The sequence below is a fragment of the Canis lupus genome, chromosome 9 (assembly GCF_011100685.1).
Source record: "Canis lupus familiaris isolate Mischka breed German Shepherd chromosome 9, alternate assembly UU_Cfam_GSD_1.0, whole genome shotgun sequence".
NCBI lineage: Eukaryota > Metazoa > Chordata > Mammalia > Carnivora > Canidae > Canis > Canis lupus.
In genome coordinates, this window is record NC_049230.1 from 8,497,320 (window position 1) to 8,521,231 (window position 23,912).

Consider the following 23,912-nt stretch of genomic DNA (forward strand, 5'->3'; position numbering starts at 1 on the left):
CCTTCCTCCTGATGGTGCGGCTGATAAGGAGGGATTGAATTTATGAAAAGCGATGAAGATGTTTGGATAAGCCACAGCGCCAAGGCAAGCCGGCCCGACGAGTTAGGGCCTGACAAGGCAGCAGGGGTGCCTGAGAGCTTCCGAAGGGACAGGCGAGGGCCAGGCCCCGAGGAGGGGGGAGAGGGAAGGTGGTTGAACTGAACGTGACACCGTGGGGGCGTGGCCTTGGGGAGGGCCCACCTGGGCTCACCTGGGCAGGTCAGGTGGAGGTGGGCTTGCTGAGCGCTGGCTCTGCAGGGAGATGGTCTGGCTTGGCCCAAAGCTTCCAGACTTGCCCCTCCGCGGCCCGCGTTCCCAGGGGAGCCCCGTGTGAAGCTGATGAGTAAGGAAGGGGTGATGGAGGAGGAAAGAGCACCTCCCTGCCAGAGGTGAAGGGGTTAGACCGCCCCGGGGGAGGGAGAAGCAGGAAGATGAGAAAAGCCACGGGTTTTGAGCATCCTCCGTGTGCCAGGCACTGTGCAGCGGGCTTTACACGAAGTATCTCACTTAATCCTTCGCTACGAGTGTTTGGTTGTACTGATGTGGGAAATGTACCTCAGAGAGGGCAGGTAGCTTGCTCAAGGCCACACAGCTAGATCAGATCCAAGAATCAAAACCAACTAGTGAATGATTTAAAAAAAAAAAGAAAGAAAAAAAAAAAGAAAAAGTGAGACTCTGGAGGCTTTGTCGTGATTTAGCACGCTCCTAGCCCAGCCACCGTGCCACACGGCAGGGCCGGGACAGGTAGGTCCACCAGGATTGGAGGGTGTGCTCCATCTTCTGTCCTAGGATGCCTCCACTCACTCCCTAGCTGGGCTCCCTAACTGTCGTGCCCCCCTGGTCCCCCTAGTCTTCCTCAGGGAGTAGATGCTATCTGCCTACCCGGAACATTCCCCAAACCCTCAATCCTGGCTTGTGGCAGCACCAGCTTCGAAGGTCTTTGGAATGAAATGCCCCGATCGCTGCCCAACCCCAAAGACCCCAGCCCTCCTGTCACAGGGGAGCCTCAGGATCCCGTGGCCAGGTGGCCTCCTGGGCTGGCCCACGCATGCCCCCCTCGGGGCCGCCAGAGGACCAGGGCTGTCTGTAGCCTGTGTTTCTCCCAGATGCCGCCCACCCACGTGGAGTCTGTGGGTCGCGGGCAGATGATGCAGGCGGAGTGACTGTTTTGGGCTGTGTCCCTGAGGCCAGGGGCGGGACCAGGAGGAAGGCAAGCTGCCCGGCGGGCGTGCAGTGTTCTGTGGGATGAATGCACCACTTATTTCTAAATTAAGGGAGACCACCAAGCCCAGCATGCTTGGGAAGAGGTAAGGACAGCAGGGGGGCAGGCCTCTCATCCTTGGCAGGGTTTCTGCTGCTCGGTCCTCCTCTGGATCCTGACTTTCTCTTGCCTCTCAGAGGCCATCCTGGAGGAGGTGAGAACCGTGAGCAACCTCTGCTGAGTTGGATCCTCCCCTCCGGAGAGCCCTCCTAACACTGAGTACCCTCCTTTTTTGATTTTTAAATTTTTTAAAAAGATTTTATTTATTTATTCATGAGAGAGAGAGAGAGAGAGAGAGAGGCAGAGGGAGAAGCAGACTCCATGCAGGGAGCCTGACATGGGACTCGATCCCGGGTATCCAGGATCATGCCCTGGGCTGAAGGCGGCGCTAACCCGCTGAGCCACCCAGGCTGCCCTCCCCTTTTGTTTTTTTAACCAAAGCCAGGACATTTGAATGAGTCCACCCTATAGCGTGCTCTTCACAGCTGATTCCGAAGTCACATGTGGTACATTATTTTCGACCCCAGATTTTCCATGAAATATCCCCCTTTGCTGGCAATCCCTTTTTTACCAAGGAAGCAGAACTAGGATTCCAGCAATGAAGTCTGGGACCGTCTGCTGCGGTCTGGTCTGATCCAGTTGGCGCTGGGATATAATCAGAAAGAATAAAACCAGGGTGGAAGAAATGTCTGTGCATTTTGTTATAAAAAAACCCTCCATTCTGGTTAAATGCAAGGCACGATGTATCAATCAGCCTGGGTCACTTAAGTTAACAGTGCAGACTTGGTTTTAATATTGGTCATGGTGCCTGAGAGTCATTTCATTAGTGTCAGTTTAACAGTTGGATACATGGGCCAGGGGTAATATTAATGATTACTCGTTAGTTAAGTGGACACGGAGCTCTTGCATAAAATGCCAGCGGCGCAGATCCATTCCCAGGGGCTGTTTCCGGCAGGCGCTACCCTCTGCGAGCTGCGGTGGGCCGAGTGGGGCCGTGGGTCTGGGTGAGCTGGAGCTACCAGGAGGACGGCTTACGAAGGATCCCCTAAACCCCAGCAGGCCTGGCTGGGCCTCACCTGGAGCTCGGCCCAGAAGGCCCCTGGAAAGGTGAGCTGCCGCCCCTTTGGGGCTGAGTCATTGTCTGAGCAAGAGCTCTCTCCCCGGAGCCAGAGAACAGCTCAGGAGGCAGCTCCCTGGGGTCCAGGAGAAATGCAGGGAGTGGCCCCCGGGCCTCTCTCTTGGGGAAGAAGCCACTTTTGCAGCCTGGGATGGGTTTCCTGTGCCAAGATGGGAATGCTCAGCAGTGATTTATGCAGACATTTATAGAAAGCATACAGGTTTGTTCATTCATAAAATAGAAGAACAGCATGTTTTTGCTCTGGCAGGGCTCTGGGGCAGTTCTCGGGGTAGTGTGGTTGATTGTAATCATTTCTGGAAATGCCCTGATTAGCCGTGGTGGGAAGGCCAAGGTTGCATGTGAAAAGGCCACAAAAGGAGCCTCAGTACAGGTCACCTGCCTCCCGGAACACAGCTGATCTGAACTGGTGGTAAGAATTGCTTCCCTCCCCTGCTGCCCTGGGCCCTCCCCTTCCCTCGTGCCTCCTCCAGACACTCTTCTACCTTCCAGAGCTCCCTGGCTGGTAGGGGGCTGCGGCCAGGGCCGTGGGACAGGAGCACGAGAGGGCCGCCTTGTCGGAAGGGCATTCTCTCTGGCTTTGTCTCATCAGTCGGGCCAGGGGGTCCTAGGGAGCCTGACCTGACTGTGGACGCCGGCCCAGTGGGGCTTCAGGCCTGGGCCTCCCTGAGCAGCCAGCGTGCTCGGTTGAGCCGACTGGTGACTCACCACACCGGTGTCTTCACCACGCAGTCTCGCCCGCGGGCCTCGTGGGTGGGTGGGCAGCAGAGAACCAGTTTTGTCAGAAGTCAGAGACCAATAAATAGTGATTTTATTCCAGTGTTGCTCTGGCCTCCCAGCTCCGAATGCCAAGTACTGTGCAATGGGTTTTGGTGGTATATGTGCCACGTGACAAGCGTGGCAGGCGGCAGACCTGGATTTTTTAAGTGAAAAACAGAATCCGGGCTAAAGGCAAAGTCCTATCTTTTGTGTGTCTTTCGCCATCTACTCTTGAGCCAAAGGCTCAGAACCTGGAGGTGTGGCCCAGATGAGACCTCGGAGCCTTTTGTCCCTTGAAGGGTAGGACCAGCCATACGTCAGCCACAAGACTCTCCAGAAAGACCATGAGAGCCATGAGTAGGGCAAGGGGAACGCAGGCAAAGAGAAGGAGAAGTGAGAAGGGAAAGACAGGCAGGAGCACCATAGCCTGAGCAGCTCAAACAACACACACTCACCTGCTGGAGCTCCAGGGTCAAGGTGGCGGCAGGGCTGCTTTCCTCTGAGGCCTCTCTCCTTGGATTGCAAACGGCTGTCTTCTCTCTGTGTCCGCTCAGTGCACACATGTCCCTATCCTACCCTCCTCTTCTTACAAGGCCACTAGTCAAGATTAGACGAGGATCCACCCATATAATCTCATTTTACCTTCATTACTTTGTTAGAGGCCTTGCCTCCAAATCCAGCTCTGATTCCCGCAGACCGGGGGATTTCTCTGGGCTCGACTGAGCAAAGCACCCCTTGGGAAATACATTGTCTAATTTAACCATAACACAGCCCTGAGGTGGAGGTATCCTTAGGCCCATGTAGAGAGGAAATCAGCTTGGGGGACCTCAGGTTGCAATAAATTGTTCTCGTTGCCTGACTTCCAAGCTCCATCTCTTAAGCGAATGAAAAATAAAAGGCCATGGGAGGGAAAGAATAAAAAGAATAAATAAAGTTTACATGGGGCTGGCATCAGAAATCCCCCTGCAGGCTCCCTGTGGGTCTTCAGTGTCTTCGTTTTACTGAGGTGGGGGGAATCCGAAAGTCAGGGTAACTCGCTGGTCCCTGCAGTCCTGTGATGGGGACCAACATCCAGCCAGTGCTGCTGAGCTGATTAGGAGCTCTTAGTCTCCTAATCTGAAGGCATTGTCTTCATTCTGACCCCAGAGAGAGGGATACGTGGTGTCACCTGAATGGGTTCCCTTCAGCTGGGACACCTGGAGGCCTCACTCGCCATGCTTCGGGTATCATTCCTGGACAGCTTCCCTGGTCTCATCCTGAGGTTGCTGCATTAGGGCTCTGGCTTTATGATTATTTTTTAAAATTTGTATTTATTTGAGAGAATGAGCAGTGGGTACATCCCACTGTTTGCTTTTGGACATAGCCATATATACCCTGCCTCATACCGGGGCCTGGACTGGCCTGAGACCCTCAGAAGGCTACACTTTTGTGAGTGTGAGGTGAGTGGGGGTGAAGAAGAGCCCAGAAGTACATGCTTGTTTTGGTTTCCTTCCCATCTACAGATATCAGCCAAGTCATAGAGTGGTCAGGGAGCTGGTGTCCAAATGCCCAGTTGTGTGACCTCAGACAAATCTCTTGATGTCTTGGAACCTCAGTGCCATCATCTGTAAAATGGGAGTAAGAAACCCTTATCCAGATGTGTTCTATTAGAAGATCGTGTTGGGAGGGGAAGGGTAATAGTACAAAGAATTAGCTCCGTTGCCAAAAATGGGGGTGGTAATAGGGACTCTTGTATCCAGCCTGCTAAAAACTCACAGAACTCCACAAAAATTCCAAGAATGTGGCATTTTGAGCTATAACGGTGCAAAGAAACAGTACCTTCCCACCTCTGCCCTGTGCCTCCGAACCCTTTAGCCTCGGCTCCAAAAAGTGTCTCTGAAAGGGAACAGCAAAGGAGCATTTTCTGTAGTCATTTCTTTGACTGTTTCTTAGGCTCTTGTTACAGTTTGTGTTAAGAGGGGCTCGTCATTTCTCCACAAAGCAGATTCCTCTCCCCAGAACATTGGAAAGCCAAGAGGGGGCTTCCTCTTGCTTCCCCAAAACTCTCCTGCCATCCCCAAGTCTTCAGCCGCCTCGTGATCACAATGGAACATCCAAGCGAATGAGGTCATTTTGGTACCTATTTAAAAAATGATATATATTTTAAAAAGGATGGGGGCAGTCACGAAGACACAGAAATCAACTTAAAGGAGCACTCCCCTTGGCCACACCTGGCACAAATTTGACCCCCCACCCCCACCCCCATGATTTAGTATGGGAAGGAATGATTATCTTAGCTCCAGCTGCTCTAACAAAAACACCAGAGACTGGTGGCTTCCACAAACAACCTTGATTCCTCACAGTTCTGGAAGCTGGGAAGGCCAAAGTCCAGGCACCAGTAGATTCAGTGTCTGGTGAGGACCTGCTTCCTGGTTCAGAGATGGCCATCTCCTTGCTGCGTCCTCAGGTGTGGAAAGAAATGGAGGGCTCTCTGGAGCCTCCTTTTATAAAGACACAGATCCCATCCATGGGGCTCCACCCTCGTGACCTAATCCCCCCCTCAAAGGCCTCTCCTCCTAACACCATCTCACTGGGGGTTAGGATTTCAACATACGAATTTTGGACGCGAGGGGACACAAGGACTCAGTCCATAAAAATTATAAGCCATTAAAAAATAGGAATTTGTGAGTCCATGCTAATAATATCGATAGATGAATGACAGATAATGGATAAATTGCTAATAGCATTCTGAAGGCCAGAGGGTAAATGTGGGGGGAGGCGGTAAAGCCCGAAAACCACCATTTTGAAACCATTTGTTATTTTAACCATGGAGACTTACGGGTTATTGGTTATCTTAGCAGAACCAACCCATCCTGTCTTATCCTTATACACTATGTCTTTGCAACTGTGGTTCCCTCTACTTAGAATATTCCCCTTCCGGGGTACCTGGGTGGTTCAGTGGTTGAGCCTTTGGCTCAGGTCATGATCCCAGGGTCCTGGGCTCCCCACAGGGAGTCTACTTCTCCCTCTGCCTATGTCTCTGCTTCTCTCTGTGGGTGTCTCATAAAAATCTTAAAAAAAAATATTCCCCCTCTTTCTACCTGGCAAATTTTTATTTTTCTTCCATTGCCCTGTCGGGTATCAGCTCCTTGCTAATGTCCTCCAAAGATAGAATGATGTGTTCCAGGCCCTGCTTCCCTTTGGCCATGCAGCAAGAATTTATTGAGCACCTGCTATATACCAGACACCACACGGAGCATACACCGTCAGCACAACCGAGTCCCTGTCTTCCTGAGGTTTTCAAAGGAGGTCATTGTGCACACAGCCTCAGTGTCCTTTCCTTGGCAGAAATGCCATGAGGGTAGAACTCAGACTTAGCCTTACTTCTATTTCGACATCTGTCTACGGAGTAGGTGATCAGTAAGTATTTGCTACAATAGGGATGTTCACGCCCTCTCTCGCGGGTCTCCAGCCCTGATTCGTAATGCTCATGTGTACAATTTGCACATACTTTCATGGCCCCTGTTTTGTCTCCTTTCCTGGAGGAGGGCCCCTCGGGAGCCTGGCTGTGGCTTCTGGTTCTGTGCGCATTGGGCCTGGTGGTCAAGGGGGAGCTGGATGCGAGGTAGATGTCTGTGGGGTCACTCTCACTCACACCTCGTTGGAACGGGGCTGGAGATCATCATCTCAGTCCAGTACCTGTAATTACTTATGCAGAAGATGGTAAGCAGGTGACCCTGAAATTGAAGGCTTTCCATCTTGCAGGGCCACCATTGCGTCACGGGCTTGTCTCGAAGAATGAACAGTGGGCAGAGCTCTGGGGCCAACTCTCGATCTACTGGTGCATCTGTTCGTCATTTGGCTGGTCCCTCCCTTGTCTGGCCTTGATGCCCGGATCTACAAAATGGGGTGTTGGACATGGATCTTGGCTTCTTTGTGTCCTGAAAGGTGACATCGGTGGGTCCAGGTCGGACAACTCCAGAAAGACTTCGGAAAGACCACCGTGGGGGAACCTACACGTCTTGCACCATTCGAAGGCAAGAGGCAAGGGCCTCCCTGGCCTGATCTGAGCCCTTGGACACACCGTCCTATGGCCTGTACTCCTGGGAACATTTTTTTTAATTTTAATTTTTTTTTTTTTTTTTTGTGAAATAGCACTGCTTCCCAATCCCAAGAGAAAGATCTGGCAAAAGAGAGCCATGCACACTCACCCTCCCCTCTGCGTGGGGGTAACACATCAGTAGGCGCTCTAACGAGCCAGCACCCCTCCCTAAAGCCATGGCTTGTTTGCTTCTCCTAGGAGCCTGGCACCGAGCCCGAGATACTGTCATTGTCTTGGGGACAGACGCCCCTCCCCCAGCACCTTAAGTGGCCCCGGCTGCCAGGTTGGGCGTCTTCTCCCCCAAAGCAGGCTCCCACCCTGGGAGCACCTAGAGCCTTTCCTCCATCCCTGTGGCTGCAGAGGGCCGCATAAATGTGCTCAGCTGGCTCTGTGTGAGTGTGTGCGTCTTTCGGTTTCAGAAAGTTCTCAGGCTGGGTTGGTGGGGGATGATCTGCAGACACTTCATTCACAACTTGTTGTTGGTTGGTTTTTCTCTTGCAAGGGAGGCGGGGGTGTGGCTGCAAAATAAATCTCAGGGTTTTTTCTTCTCCCCAAAGAAATCATTGTGTTGTAATGCAGGGAGAGCCCAAGCTGATGACATTTTTATGGGGCTGCCTCCAGTGAAGACTGTAGTGTCTGCTAGGGCCATCCGGAAAGCCGGTAGATCTCTCTCTCTCTCTCTCTCCCCCCTTTGCCATCGCCCGCCCTCTTTCTCTCACAGCAATACAACTTGAGCTCAATACTTGTCTAGAATTCTCAGTGGGGCTACCTAGGCCAAAAGGGGGTGGGGGTGGGGGAGATGACATCATATCCTCACCAGCCGATTGGCTGCTCTCAGTCTTCAGGAATGATATCATCTCTGCTTCTGCCTCCCCATCCCCCTTTACTTCCAGTCCTTTCCTGGCCAGGCAAGCCCCCCTCCCCAGCACCCCACCCCAGGACACCCCGTTGCCTTGGAGACCACGAGTTTTCAACCTCGTTGTCTGAAGGAATGGTAATTCATTATATGTCTGACATGGGGGTGAAGGGTACAGGGAGGGAGACCCGGGCTGGACGGTTGTGAGGGGAGGTTGTGGACAAAAAAAAAAAAAAATAATGAACAAAAATATGTTTCACGCATGAGAAACTGTCAAAGATGGTGGAGAGGGAAAGGTCATTGCAAACAGCGTTTGTGAAATCAAAAAATGGAGACAGAAATCTAAAAAAAAACAAGTAGTGGCTGAAATATGGTTGAAAATACACCCCCCCCAGATCCCCCCACCCCAGACAGCTCATTAGGAAAGTTTTGGAGAGGGAATCACAGGCGGTCTGGGGCTGTTGTGTTATCTTTGGTGGAAAGGCCATCCCCTCGTTACCCCCTCCCTAGGTGTATAATACACTAAGACAGCGCTCTCCTCCCACAAGCTTTGCTCAGGGAGCAAGCCGTTTCTTGCAAAAAAAAAAAGAAAGAAAGAAAGAAAAGGACCAGATAAGGATCCACCCACAGCCTTACAGCCTTGGTGTTTTGGGGTATCTCCAAGAATGGAGCACCAGTGCCTTGGTTTGAATCCCCAGGAAACCAAGGCAGGAGTGAAGAATCCCCTGTTGAGATTGCTTGCTTATGTGTGTGTGAATTATCCGTAGATTCCCTGTCTACATGGGTCATATTCACTAGGGGATAATTCAATCTCTGATTTCCCTGGGGCAGTTTAAAGGCAACGTACAAATTCCCTTTGGTCCTACCCAGTCTCATCTCGTGTCTTCTTCACTCCCTTTCCTCCGCAAGGCTACTTCTTCTCTCCAGGTGCTGCTAATGTCTATTTGTGGTTTCCCCTATGTTTGTTCAGCATTTGTTTTCTTGTCCAGAACCTTCTTTCGAGCCAGGAATTCCAGATGTGCGGTTTAGAATATTGACGGGGCACCTGCTTCCTTTGATCCCTACTCTTCACTCCTAAGCCTCAACTGCTGCCCCTTCTTTGGTTTTCTCGGTCCCTTACAGGGAATTTTGAATTGATAGTGGTCTGGCTCAAAGGAATAAAGCAAATGATGAAGACAGGCATTAAAGACGTAGTTGCCGAGCAGTAAGGGGAGAGGTCTATAGGTTCGTTTTAGGAATAGACACCTCTAGATGTGCTCGCGTGCGGAGATTGATGACTTTTTTCCTCTATGCCTAGAACATACGGACAACTCGATAAAAGTTGGGTACCATTATCTTCTTAGTTTTTTCATACAGATTTTTTCAGCTAAAAAGGTATTTTAAAATACCAGGTAGAAATGGACAAAAACTATATCTATATAAATATACATACACATAGGAATGTGTACATGTGCACATACGTATGCAGGTCTGTTGCGTGTGTGCGCAGATATGTGATTGCATTTCCTTATTTCTGTTTTTGAAGTTTCCAAATGTTTTGCAGTGAGTAGGTATTACAAATATAATTGGGGGGGGAAGCTATTTAAAGAAATCAGTCATTGGGCAGGATGTTCCAAAGGGCAGATGAATATAACTCCCAAGATGAAGTAACCGGATGTCTGTCAACTTGGAGTAGCAGAGAAAACAAGGTATGCGTTTGTCCCCACTGGGGTGGTGACGTGCGCATCACTGGAGTCCTGTGGCTTCTCTTCCATTTTGCCATGGCCTAATTTCTCAGCCTCAGAGGGAAAGCAAAGTCACTGAGTACTAGGATGGAGGTGATCTTGGGCAGCCTTCTGATCCTCCCCCCTCCCATCTAAATTGGACATTTAATGGCTCGTGAAAAGTGAGTATTAATCTGAGATTTACACAAGCTGTGGCCTCGGAATCCACATGGCCAAAACCAAAGTCATAATTTCCCCAAACTGCCTCCTACCACCCCTTAAAGTTCCCTTGTCTGCCCCCAGAACCACTATTTTTGTCCAAGCTAGAGAATTTGGAGTCACTTTTGATTAATCCCTAAATGTCAGTCTCCGAGAGATCTGTCAAGAACAGTTTGTTTTTCCTTCCAAGCCTGTCATTACTTTCATCCTTTCCAACTTCCCGCTGTGCTAATCCAATCCATCCTTCAACCTCCAGCTAAAATGCCATCTCCTCCATGAAGACTTCCTTGATCATTCTCGCTTTTGCGGATAAACATCTGACCTGAATTCCAACAGGATGAACACACTTTACTTGTACCGTCCACCCTGGATCATGCAGCCTTACTTTGTGTGACGGATTTGACATGGTTTCCTACCTAGACCATATGTCTTTAGAGAGCAGAGATTTAATAAAGTTGTATTATAGGAGCTTGATACAATTTATTGATGAAACAAGAGGAAACCTCTCTTGACAAATCATGCTGATGTTTTACCTTCCTCCCTTTATAGATATTTTGCCAAACACCTGATCCGAATGGTTACCTAATTGGTTACTTTTTAACATAAGCAAACTTTTCTGTCTTGCATTTCCATTCAGTCTGATTTCTTATATATTCATTCTTACTGCAATTTCTTATATGTTCTATTGAAAATTAATTAAAATTAAATCAACCAAAATCTACCTCTAGATTTTAAGTATTCTCCTAATAAACAGTTCCAGATTCTCTCAATTGATTTAAAAAGCAGGATAGTCTAATGTTTAAGGCTGTGGATTCTGGAGCCAGACTGCTTAGATCTGGGGAGTCCAGGATGGCAGCCTCTAGCCACGTGTGACTACTTGGATTTAAATACATTAAAATTAAGTAAAATTAAGGGTTCAGTTCTTTAGTCACACTACCCTCAAGGGGCTCAATAGCCACATGTAGCTTCCATATTGGAAAGCACTGATGTGGGACATATCTACCCTTGCAGAAAGTCCCGTTGGATAGCTCAGACCGGATCCACATGCCAGCCCTGCCGCTCACCATTTGCATGAGCTTAAGCAGCACGTTTGGCTTTCTAGGCCAATTTCCTCACTGTGCCTACCTCCTTGAGTTATTTGAGCCTCCTATGAGTTAATGCATGTAGAGCACTTATGTCCAGAGCCTAATGTCCATGATGGTTAGCCATGGATCAATCATAGTTAACCATGATGGTCTGTACCAGTCTCCTTTTCCAGCTGTTGACTCATCTCCATGACTTGAACTCTAGTCCATGGGTCCATATCACATTTTTCATAACCACATTCTCACTACCTCCTGCCAAGAATTTCTCTCTGATCTTCCTTAAAAACACAGCATCATCTGTCCAGAAACTCTTCAAGAAGACCACCTTCTTACTCACTTACATTTCAATTACTCTATAAAATCACAGGCAACCCCGGGAAGTGAGAATCGCTTTATGTTGGACCCTCATGGCCTTCAGGCTAAGCTCCTGGTCTTGGTTACAACTCACCCAGCTCTCCCTCTCCCTTGGATCTAGGGCAACGAGTAGAGACGCTCGAGTGTCGCTGAACTAGGCTGAGCATTCTTCACTGGTGACTTAATGAGCCGGCATGACTAAATGACCATTAGCTGGATGTTTGTGTGAACTGCAATAGAAAAGTTCCTCTAAACTTCCTGAAAAGGAAGATAATCTATCTAAATAGCTTCCTGTCTCTCTGCTGCCAAACAGCAGCAGAAGCAAAATAGACTCTCCAGCAGTGAAATATTTAGCACGTGGGGTGCACTCGGCCCCTCCCTGTTGGAAGAGGGAACCAAGCAGTGAAACCAGTGAGCCTCCAGGTACTCCCACATGCCTGAGACGTTTGGCAAGTTGCCTCTGGACGGGATATTGGAAGACGTTGGGGGGTGTATGGAAGGTAGGGAGGGACATGGGAGAGATGGGGTGCCTTTGAGGCTCCTATTGCTCACCTTGACACGGTGTCATCAGGGCCTGGAGCGATCTTTGCTTTGGTTCTTAGAAACCTCAGTTCATGTCTTAGCAGGACGGTGAAGAACAGATTGCTTCCTGCCTCCTGGACGACAGCTTCCAAGCCTCTGTGCCTGTTGCTCTGGAAGACCTTCCCATTGCTATTGAAAACATGTTTGGGGGGCTTGACTTTAAATAGAAACTTACTTAACACAGCCAAACTACAACCCAGATGACAGAAAAGCCCCTCTTCCATTTGCCATGGTTGAGTGTGGGCACGTAGAGCTTTCTCAGAAGCCCACATCGTGTGCCCCTCCGATTCCTACTCCCTGAGATGTTTGCAGCGGGGAGAGGCAGGTGGTGGGAGAAAGACAAAGCGTGCCCTGTCCGTGCTGCCCCCCTGGCGGCATCCCTGGGGACTAGCTCGTGCCATCTGCCCAGCTCCATGGGCTCAACTCTGTTGGAAATGGCCCAGATGGGAGCTCTGGGTTCCTCTCTCAGCACCCCTCCCCAAGCACCCTCTCTCTCCTCTCTCAGCACTCCTCCCCAAGTACCCTCTCTCCCTTTCTCTGACGGTGGCTGCACCAAGCCCCATCAGTGGCTGTTCTTGAGATCTAGACCAGAGGTTCGTAAACTTTTTCTTAAAAGGCCAGAAAGTGACTATTTTAGGCCTTGCAAGTCAAGAGGCAAAGTCAGAGTTCTATTACACAGGTACTTATACAACCATTTAAAATCTAACACTTTAAACATTATGAAAAAAAAAAATCCCCCCCTCCCAAACCAAAAAATAAAAACTTTCTTAGCTTGAGGGTCAACTGAAAGCAGGTGGTGGACTGGACTTGGCCTGTGGGCTATGGTTTGCTGACCTCTGATGCAAGGGGGAAATGGTGATGGATAATTGTGGCTTCCTAGATGACTCATATTAACTGAGAATTTATTGTGTGTTAGATATCATTCTGGATATTGGGGACACCTCTGAAAAGCAAAACAAAGTCAAACACGGGCTATGTCCTCAGGGTTCACTCTGTAACAGGGATGATAGGAGACAAATGCAGAGGAGCAGACGGGCACAGAGACAAGGTTGTGGAAGGATCTCCAGCCCAGTTCTGGGGAGGGGGAGGGGTGTGGTGTATGTAAAGGTGTGTGTGTGTGTGTGAGAGAGAGAGAGAGAGAGAGAGAGACAGAGAGAGAGAGAGAGAGTAAGGGGCTCTAGAGAGGAAAAGAAACAGCATCTCAGTTTAGGGGATTCTCAAGCTGAGTCTTTCGGACTTCTTAGATTAGAGGCCGAGGCAGAAGAGCAGGGAGGCAGGGTGTTTCCGGCAGAGGGGAATGCACAGAGGTGGGAAACAGCACAGGATTCTGGGAGCAAGAAAAGCAAGAGCGACACTGCAGAGTGGGCCACGCCAGCTGTGAGCGTTGTGCTCTGGTGGAAGGGGTCACTGGGGGCCTCACCTATGTGCTGGGGACTTGTCCTCCATCATCAGGGCCTCAGACACAACCCTGAGGTGTGCTTGTGGGATTGCCTAGAGCAGTACAGAGGAGTTAAGTGATGCACAAAACCCTACAGAGGGAAGATGGGGATGCATTTGGATGGAAGCCTGTGTGATCCTTATGCTAAACCACCCTCTGTCCCCTACGACCATCACAGAGCCACCAGACTCTATGGCTGTCCCTTCAGTGGCCCTGCCAAGCACAACTCACAGGGGTTTTGTCAGGAGCCCTGGAGCTCTAACTCATGAGCCATGAGTGGCTAGCGGCTGCCATATTGGACCGTGTAGACCATTCTACAGGATGGCACTGGTCTACAGGACCTGAACTGTGTTTCTAGCTTGGCTTTGGGGAGCAGTTTGATAACAAGAGAAAGAAGAAAGAAAGAAAAAAAGAGAAAGAAAGAAGAAAGAAAGAAAGAAAGAAAGAAAGAAAGAAAGAAAGAAAGAAGGAAGGAAGGAAGGAAGGAAGGAAGGAAGGAAGGAAGGAAGGGAAAGAAATAGAAAGAAAGGAAGAAGGAAAGAAAAAGAGAAAGAAGAAAAGAAAAGCCAGCTCTTCTTTACAAAACGGGCAGTCCCTCGTGATGTGGGAATGTCAGGGCCTCTCAGTGAAGTGAGCAAGACAGAAGAGAAACAAATGGAACTGAGGTGAGGACTTGGTGTTTTCCCCAATATTACTAAGCAACCGTGTCCTAAAATCTGCAGAGCCAGCGACAGCATTTTGTTTACCAGGAAGAAAACACTTGAAAAGGAGAATATTTGGCGGAAATGCACTTGGGATTAGCAGGGTTTTTTTTTTTTTTTTCTCTTTCTTTCTTTCTTTCTTTTTTTTTCTTTTAATGCTGTTTTGTCTTTCTTCTGGGTTGTTCAAGGTACTGACCTAGTGCTTAGCCCCCTTTGCCAAGAAACTCCTTCCCGGCCTAATTAGCCTGCGGTATTGTGTGCAGGGCTGGGGAGGAGGGAGGGCCCCTCAGCCAATGGGGGCTGCAGTTGGCCCCGGGGAGGTGGGGGAGTGGGGTGCCGGGCTGGCCATTAGATGCCGAGGTCTTGAAAATCCCTCTGTAATTAATTTTCTCCTGCATTAATTAGAGAAATGTTGGAATGGGTAGGAGAGGGAGGGGTTTGTTGCCCATGGGCTTCTTTTCAGGGCGACTTTTGGGTAAGATGGTAATCTGCGGGGGAGTGGGAGATGTGGCCAGGGGTTTCAGGAGACCCCCCTGCCTGTAGGAGGGGGATCCAGTTTAAATCGGGGCTACCAGGAGACAGGTGCTGTATTTTACCTCGGGCTGGATGATGGTAGGCACCTTTTCCCAAGCCTGGAGTGTCTGTGGGCTCATGTGTGTACACACACACACACACACACACACACACACACACACACAGAGGGATCACTGCTTCTCCATCATCTGCCCACGCCCCCGGAATACACAAACATTCAGCCCAATTCTCTGCCAGGTGCCCCAGTGCCCCCTCTCCCTTGCCCCACCCCACAACTAGAGGCCCTCGGATGTAAATCAGAGCCCCACTCGCCTGTATCCCCCTGGAATGACTCCATCTGGGCCTGCACAGAAGCTGCGGGTCTTTGCCCTGTGCCCTTTTCTCCCCAATCTGTTTGAAAGAACCAACTATGATCACCCACCTGCAAGTGAGTTTCTAGCCCCATGGAGAAAGACAGCCCTGAGAAGATTCTAATAAAAGCTTCTGGAATCTTCCAGCCCACAGACTTTCTATCCCGAGTCCCAGTGTGTTGAAAATGACGTTCGGGGAGGCAGGAAGCCAGCACACTTCTAGAATTCGATGCCAACTCCCTGGTCCTGTTAGCCGCTTTTATGGAAATTTGAATTGAGCCCAGCTTTTTCTAGACTCCGGTCCCGTATGGATTTTATTAATTCCACCCATGGCTTAATAGTTGTGTTCGAGCTGGTGGGCCACGTCCAACGAGCAATAACCCTACGTCTTCAGGCCTGTCCCTGGGGCCAACACCATCGGCGACTAGGTCGATGGCATTCTCCCAGAGGGGGAGGGCCAGCTCCAGGCTGTTACTGTTTTCATAGTGGTCAAGCCAGGGCCTCCGACGGAGCCGTTCAAGCTCTGGACTCAAGGGCAGGAGGCTTCCTCATTGGTCACCACCTGAAAGGAATAGACCTTCAGTAGGGAGAGGTGTCCCAGGACGGACGGGCCCGTTGCTGGACTAGAAGGAGGTGGCGTGAGAGGAGGCGGTGGCCAGCTTACCTGGCTGAAGTCCTTTGACTCAGCTCTCTCTTCCGCTATGGGCCGGGCCCAAGCAACTGGACCGTGGCTCCCAGCCATTCCCTGTGCAATCATTATTGCCCACGGAGCGCACGGCTTCCTCAAACCCTCCAGGCTCCAGGTTTCTTTGTTTTAATCTTTTTTTATTTATTTTTATTTTATTTATTTATGATAGTCACACAGAGAGAGAGAGAGAGGCAGAGACACAGGCAGAGGGAGAAGCAGGCTCCATGCACCGGGAGCCCGACGTGGGATTCGATCCCAGGTCTCCAGGATCGCGCCCTGGGCCAAAGGCAGGCGCCAAACCGCTGCGCCACCCAGGGATCCCCTCCAGGTTTCTTTGGTAGGAGCTCAGCGTTACCTCCCCGGCTCCATTCCCGGCTCATCACCAACAGGCCACCCAGGGGTGGGAAGATCTTTGACCCTGTTCTGCTTGGCCCACGTGACCCATCCTTCCCTCCAGGGGAAGAGAGAGGGTAACAAAAGACACCAGGAGCTCGTGGGGCAAGTTCTCAGCTGGAAATGGGGCTGGGAAGTACAGGCCGATAAGAGCAAGATGGAATCTGCTGGAAGCTCTCTGCGCCTCTGGGAAGCTGTCCGTGCCCTCTCTCTCCCTGGGCCCATCCCCGCCGCATTCTTCACAGCAGCTGTTTCAACTCTTCTCCTCCGTCCTCAGGCCTCTGAATCCACCCCCATCATTCACAGCGGGTGACCTCACCTCCGGCTCCACGGAGATGATGAAGCCACCGGTCCATCCGGACTCCACATGGCCTGCGAGCCCGGCGGTGCAGTGGGGAGGACCTGGGCTTCAAGTGGGGCTCCACTGCCTTCACGTTTTGCTCGTGGGCAATTGACATCGCCTCCCTCAGCCTCAGTTTTCCTGCCTGTAAAATGGGTGGCGGCGAGGTTTCCGCTGATGCGTGCAACTTGCTCTTGCACGTAAGCGGGAAGTAGCAGTAGCTATTAAGTGTCGCCAATTGTGACAAACGGAGGCCACCTCCATCCCCACCATGCACTCCCTCAACTTAACAGCCACCTTTGAGTCACGGCCTCACTTCCTCGCACGCCCCCCCACTCTGGACCACGGGGAGTCCTGCCTCTGGTGATGGGAGGCCTCTCCCCTGAAGCAGGAGCCCTCTGCTCCCATGGTGTCCCTCCCCGTGAGCATCTCTGGCCTCCAACGCCCTTCCCCCCCCATGCCATCTGGTGGGTGCAGGCTTCACTTCACTCCCCGCAGTGCTCGCCTTCTCTTGATCATTCCCTCAAACCGCAGGCCCCTCTCTTTCCTTCCTTTCACTCACAGATCTGTCCAGAGAATCGTCTATGCTCGTTGACACCACTTCCTGGCCTCCCACTCGCCCCCACCCCGGGCCCACTGCAATCTGCCTCCTGCCCCCGCTGCTCTGGCGGCCTGGCTCTTTCCAAGGTCTCTCCGATGGCCCTCCTCCAGCCCCCTCGGTCCTCGGGGAGCAGCTGGCTCTGGCCATCCCAATGGTCATCCCCAAACTCTCTCCTCCCTGGCCGTCCCTGCGTCCACCTCTCCCTGGATCCTCATTTCTTTGGCTCGTGACTCATCAGCATCTGTCTGCGAGCCCCCCGAGTGTCATCTTGTTTGTCCTCTTCCTGGGTGGTCTCACACACTCCCTCTTCAGCCACGATTTTACCCAAGAGTCTATCAGGTCCACATCTCCAGCTCTGACCTCCCCGGCGCTCCAGATTCGCATTTCCAGCTCCTTGCTAGTTCTTCTCCATGGAGTGTGTTGCTCACCCCGTGGACCCAACTCATCTAATACTAAAATACCAGCCACGGCCCATGCTCCCTCCTTCCCTCATCTACCAACTACCAATGCACAGGAGTTGGCGAACCCGCTTCAGGCTGGGTCGTTGATCTGTTTCCTTCTGTTTCCATTGGTCCTCTGCCTTTGGAGACTCTAACTTCCTGCCCAGATACTCGAAGTGGCTTTTGAACGGATCTCTCTGGGGCTAGCCTCTTTCTGTCCTGGTTTCTTTCTCTCCGTTGACAGCAAGGTGAAAAATTAGGGTGGCTCATCATTCATTGTCCCGACACAAACACTTTGTGAGCCAAAGGGAGTTCTAGTAACAATGACACGGCCGGGCCACCCTGGGCAGGCAGCGATGTGGGTTCACCCCATTAACAGGACTTTCTGATGATGCCATTTCCTGGTTTTGAAATCTCACGCCACCCCCCCTCCGCAATAATAAGGTGTAGCCTCAGCACAGTGCTCGTGGGTCCCTTGTGAGCTGGGCTTCTCGGTGACTTTGGTCTCCCCTTCTTTCTGGGCCCTCGCTCACCTGACTGAGCAGCCCACCTGCATCATTGCCCGAAGTGCTTTGTCCCTCTCTGTCTCTAGTCTGTGTTCTGGCCATTCCCCGGACCAGAAGCCTCTCCTGCATCTCCAACCCTGTCCCTCAAGGCTCAACTGAAATGTCACATGTCCCCTCCCTCCCCTCCGCCCCAGAAGCCTTCACGAATACTACTGGCTTTATTGAATCTCTCCCTCTTCTCTGTTCTGACAGCACATGACACAACCATTTTGCGCATAAATCTTGCTCCCTAAATATCCAACGCTTGGGGATGGCTGGGGATGGGGGGGCAGGACCAGGTGCCTTTCCTCCCTGCATCTCTCGGAGGTATTAGCACCATTCCTTGCTTAAAGAACTGAAAAGGGAATAAGATGTTCCATCCTACACTGTGTTGGGCGTTCACATGTGGTCCCTTGTTCCGACTTTACAACTCTGTGTGACGGATCTCATTGTGCCTCCCACCCCCACATAGTTCTTTTTCTTCTTCCCATGGAAGAAAGATAAGGCTGGGGAGATTAAGTAATTCACACAGCTGGGAAGTCATGGAACTGCATTGCTACAGAAAACCATGTCTTCTGTAGCAAAAATGCCTAAGAAGCAGGCTGCATGAATCACTTCTAATCCTGCGGCCTTTCAATACACCATGGTACTCCCAATATTTGTTTATTGAACAAGATTTAATAAAAAAAAAAAAAGAGGGCCTGCTGTGCAACAGGGCAGGTCACAATGGGCCAATTCCATTCCCTTGTTCTGATGAAACAGTAATCAAATGCCTCTATCCAGGGCAAATCGAAATAGGACCTACATTATGGTCTTTAACAGGAAAACATGTCATAGATGGGCAGCCTAGTGGACAGGTAGGTAGAGGAGAGGGTTTGGTGTAAGTATTTTCTGTGTTAGTGATGATGTCAGAGACATTTTATGAGCAAAACAAGCTACTGGGGCTTTTAATTTTTTTTCTTTAAGATTTTATTTATTGGGCAGCCTGGGTGGCTCAGGGGTTTAGCGCCTGCCTTTGGCCTAGGGTGTGATCCTAGAGACCTAGGATTGAGTCCCACATCGGGATCCCTGCATGGAGCCTGCTTCTCCCTCTGCCCGTGTCTCTGCCTCTCTCTCTCTCTCTCTCTCTCTCTGTATCTCTCATGAATAAATAAATAAAATCTTAAAAAATAATAAAAAAATTTAAAAAAGATTTTATTTATCGATGTGACAGAGAAAGAGAGAGAGAACACAAGCAGAGAGAGCTACAGAGGGAGAGGGAGAAGCAGACTCCATGGTGAGCAGGGAGCCCAAAGTGGGGCTCAACCCCAGGACCCGGATATCATGACCTGAGCCGAAGGCAGATGCCTCACCACCTGAGCCACACACGCACCCCTAATTTTTTTAATTAGGTGCCCCCTAATTTTTTTTAAATGCAAAATCTCTTTGTTCTCTCTTCCTTTATTACTGTCTACTTGTCCGGATGGCAGAGTCTCTGTGGAAACCCGGCTGACACCAGTGCCTGTCTCCTGGACTCACAGCCTGGACTCAGAGTTAAGAGAAAATATGGCAGTCAGACTGAGCCAAGGCAGGGGAATCAAAACCAAGAGCCAGAAAGAGGACTTTGGGAGAAGCCCCAGATTATGGTTTTTTTCTTTCCACTTGGGCCGTTTTTACTTGGTGGTTCACAACTTGACATTTGATTTGGTGACATTTGATTAGGGAAACGTGACAAGGTAATAAAGAGCCCTGGAATGTCATGTTCATCTTACAACCTCCTGTCACGTCATCGGGTCTGATATGCAGGCTGCTCTGAGATGCCGTTCCTGCCTCCTGGACAAGTGTCCAGTGTCTACAATGGTTTAGATAAGGTGTCTCCATTGGAAACACACACCAGGAGTTGGGGCAAAGAAAGACAGGTGGGAGTGAGGAGAAAGACTGTTAATACCGTGATGGCCTGTGTCTCTGCCAAGGTGAGTGTGAAGGATTCCAAACCCAAAAAGGGAAATTGCAGAGCTTCGTATTATACATATGTGTACATACAGGTGCATCATGTGCTCTCATCAAGGGTTCAGTTTGTCTGTCTACAAAATCAAGCACCCCACCACCACCACCACCAAAAACATCTCTTTGCACCCCCTTTGAACATTGCTTGGGAAGCAGCTGATGTATTGTCAACCTCCCAACCCAGGGACCAAAGGAATACATAACAATAGACCTAGGACTCTGGAAGGTTCTACAGCTACATGGATGGCAGAGAGTGGAAATCTCAAACCAGCTATCAGCTGTGCCAAGTCTGCAGCCCCTCTGCTGTCAGCACTTAGACTTCTGGCTTTCTTCACTCCCCACTCCACCATCTGCATGAAGGGCTGAAGTGGGTGGTGCCGAGCAGCCTCCCTGGAAGGTGGTGCTGATGATGGGGTAGAGGGAACGTCTTGCAGTGGTGAATAGGCAAGGCCCATGAAGAGTGCCCTTCGCTGACGGCTTCTGAATCAAGGTTTCAGATTGACTGACTCATCAGGAGAATACAGAAGAACGATGCCTCAACCAGTTCTTCTAGAAGTCTCTCCAGGTATATTTGTTTGAAACTATAGATTTTTTTTCTGAGGCTGGGAGAAATTCACATCGTCTAGGCCAGGGGTCTGCAACCAAAGCTATAGGCTAGAGTGAACTCGCTGCCTAATTTTGTAAGTAAAGTTTTATTAGAACACAACCACGCCCACTTGTTGACGGATTGTCTATGGATGCTTTTTGCCATACAACAGCAGAGTCGAGTTAGGGGCAACAGAGATTGTATGATTCCCCAGAGCTTGATACATTGGCTATCTGGCTCTTTCCAGAAAAACTCCGCAACCCTTGATCGTCCATTGTTTCGGTTCTGGACAATGTGCTATGGCAGGACAGCAACCATGCTAAGCCACCTGGAAACATATATAAGGCCACATAGCTCTTTTTTTTTTTTTTTTTTTTTAAGGCCACATAGCTCTTAAACAATTTCTTTTACCTATAAAATTATGAAGAAGAAAATAAAAAGTCACCCGCAATTCTATCACTGTCTAATAAGAACTGTTACTATTTTGCTGTGTTTGCATCTAGCCTTTCCCTGTGCACATATAAAAGTATAAATCTATGTAATTATGCAATTAAAATCCTACTGCGTTGTTTTGTGTCCTGTTGTGTGTGCTTGTGTTTCCCAGTTTATGGTGACCACTCTGCAAGTCCTTGAATATGCCTTGTTAACATGACTTTTAATAACTTGTTAATATGTGCCACGGCATCCCTGAACTTCTGGGTGGTTTTACTTATTCACAAATCAAAATACCGTGTGCTAGAACAAATCCCACGGAGCAGAAATCTTTGTCCGATTCTTTGATTATTTCCTTGAGATAGATTCCCAGAAGTGAAATTACTGGGTAAAAGGGTAAGGACAATTTTCAGGGTCTTGATAACATATTGCCAAATTGCTTTCCAGAAAGACTGTACCAATTTATGTTCCCACCAGCAATGTACGAAATTGCCGCCTTACCCTACTCTCACCAGCATGGAGTACTATCATTTTAAAAAGTTACCAAATTGATAGGCAAAGATTGCATTTTGTTGTTTTGATTTGGATTTCTTTGATTACCAGTGAGGTTAAACATTTTTTTCATCTGTTAAACACTTCTTCATATGTTTATGGCCAAAGGGAATCTTAATAATGGTCTTCAAGTGTGCAAAGGGGTTATTTAGTAGATTGGGACCAGCTGTTCTGGAGGAGAAACTGGAAATGTTGAAACTTGAGCAAGAAAGCAATCGGCTGAAGGTCCTTCAGTGAAGGATGATCCCGAGAGTGGTCAAATTCTAATGGAAGTCACCATGCTGCTCAGAGCCTCTTTTCTGCAGGTACAAGGGAGAGGACAACAAGTAGCTACAAATCATAGGGTGCTTACAAGTGCTGGGAGCACTGCTAACATTTACGTATATTTGCATTTTAATGCTCACAACAGCCCTAGGAGAAGTAGGAGACTTGGGCATAATTTATTATTAAGTATCCGAAGCAGGACTGAAATCCTCACCCCAAACCCTCGTTCCATAACCTTTCCTGCACTGCCTCTGAGAGAATCGATTAAACGAACATTTCCGGCTGAAGAGTTTTGCAAATTCTTCATAAACAAAATGAAGGAAGCGTGAACCAAATGTCCCATTAAGACCTCAGCAAGAACTCTCCTCTCGCACACAAATGGCGACATAGTTGTTTGCTACCAAGAACTCATTCTCTACTCTGAGGTTTGTGCTTTTTAATTTTTGCTGAATGCCTGAGCTTGCATTGCTGGGCTTGGTTCTTTCTTTTCTCATCTTTGTCTTCTGTCCCCACCCTGCTCCAGAGGAGCCACAAATAGCAGGTGTGTGCCTCACCATGAACTGTCATCCTCAGCAGCACATTGGCCAGTCAGGCTATGCTTTTCTCCTTCTGCGTCCTCCCCTGGCCATGGGGATGGTGATCAGGGTAATGAAAACCCTCCATGGGCTCTCCTCCTCTCCACCACTCAATGGGAGCTTTGTCTTTGCAAAGAACAAACCTGAAACCCATCCGGCCATGGCAATTGTTGTCTGTGGACTCCTGTGCCATTTGGATTCTGACTCTGTTAGAGATCTTGTAATTTAAACTTCTACTTGCTTATTAGAAATTCAAGGAAATCATCTAATAATATTTTAAATCTAAGGAAAAGCAGGCAAAGCCTCTCCTCCCCCCACCCCTTCTTTTGCCCATCCCTCCCCTTTCCTTTTACAGGTGATCTGAGATCCGGATTCTATACACGGTGATGGGAAGTTACTCATCTTCAACAAATATGGTGAATTGCTCAGGTGAGCAATGTCCAGGGTCACAAGGACAGCATGGATGGCCAGAGTTCTTTTATTTCGGGGGAGGAGCTGAGGACATCAAATCTAAGCCCTTGGTTTTTCAACTGAGAATTTTAGTAGCCTCATCTTCTAGAAGCTTGGAGTTCTTTATCCTGTGTGGTCCAACATAAATTATTGCTCTGAGAAACAATGATCCTTCATCTTCCTTACTTGCCCATTTCTCAACCTCTATCTCTGGACTGCTGGCCTTCGTGAACCCGTGTGTGTGTGTGTGTGTGTGTGTGTGTGTGTGTGTAGGGCATGTATGGAGGGAGGAGCTATGTTTTATTCACTTCCTGTTGAGATGACAATTCAAGCATCGTCGTTTCAGTAATGGGCTTGCTTCTGCCCTCCTCACCTCTGAGCACAGAAGTAGCCTGTGCTGCCTTCATCAAGGAAGAGTAGCTCTACTACTATAGGAAGAGCCAGAAGATCTAGGTCACTGTGGCTCTGCCCTGGTTTGCTGTGGGAGTTGCTTCCACCCACTGGGTTCACTTGCTTCCCTTTTACAATGAAGGGGTTTTGGCCACCATAGTCCATTTCACCTCCCAATGCCTGTATTTTTGCTGTAGGGAGCCATTTCCAGAGTGGCAGGTGACTTGTGTGTCCACTGTTAAAGTGCCAGACTCCTTGGCACTCCTCCCTTAAACTCGACCTTTCCCAGCTCTTTCATCTAGCCTTGTCTTCCATCTGAATGGTGAAAGCAAGTCCTAGTGATGGCTTGGGTGCATTGGTTGCATGAAGGATAATCCTCTAGGGGGTGGCTCTTCAAGCCTTGTCCAGGACCAATAGCATCTCATCACTTGGGAACTTGTTAGAAAGTTCTACTGAACCCAGACCTACTGAATAAGACACTGTGGGGATTGGTCCTAGCAGTCTGAGTTTTAACATCTAGGGAATTTGAATGCATGCTCAAGTCCCACACCCACTGCTCTGGGCTAAATCTGC

At 49.5% G+C, this 23,912-nt stretch overlaps 1 long non-coding RNA gene across 1 annotated transcript; it reads left to right on the forward strand.

Annotated features, from left to right (window-relative positions):
* Window positions 1–2,201: 2,201 nt before the first annotated feature.
* Window positions 2,202–21,241, forward strand: LOC102156472. The gene is made up of 3 exons (XR_005364232.1): window positions 2,202–2,407; window positions 6,939–7,667; window positions 19,574–21,241. It is a non-coding gene; the product is annotated as an uncharacterized LOC102156472 (long non-coding RNA).
* The last annotated feature ends 2,671 nt before the right edge of the window (window positions 21,242–23,912 follow it).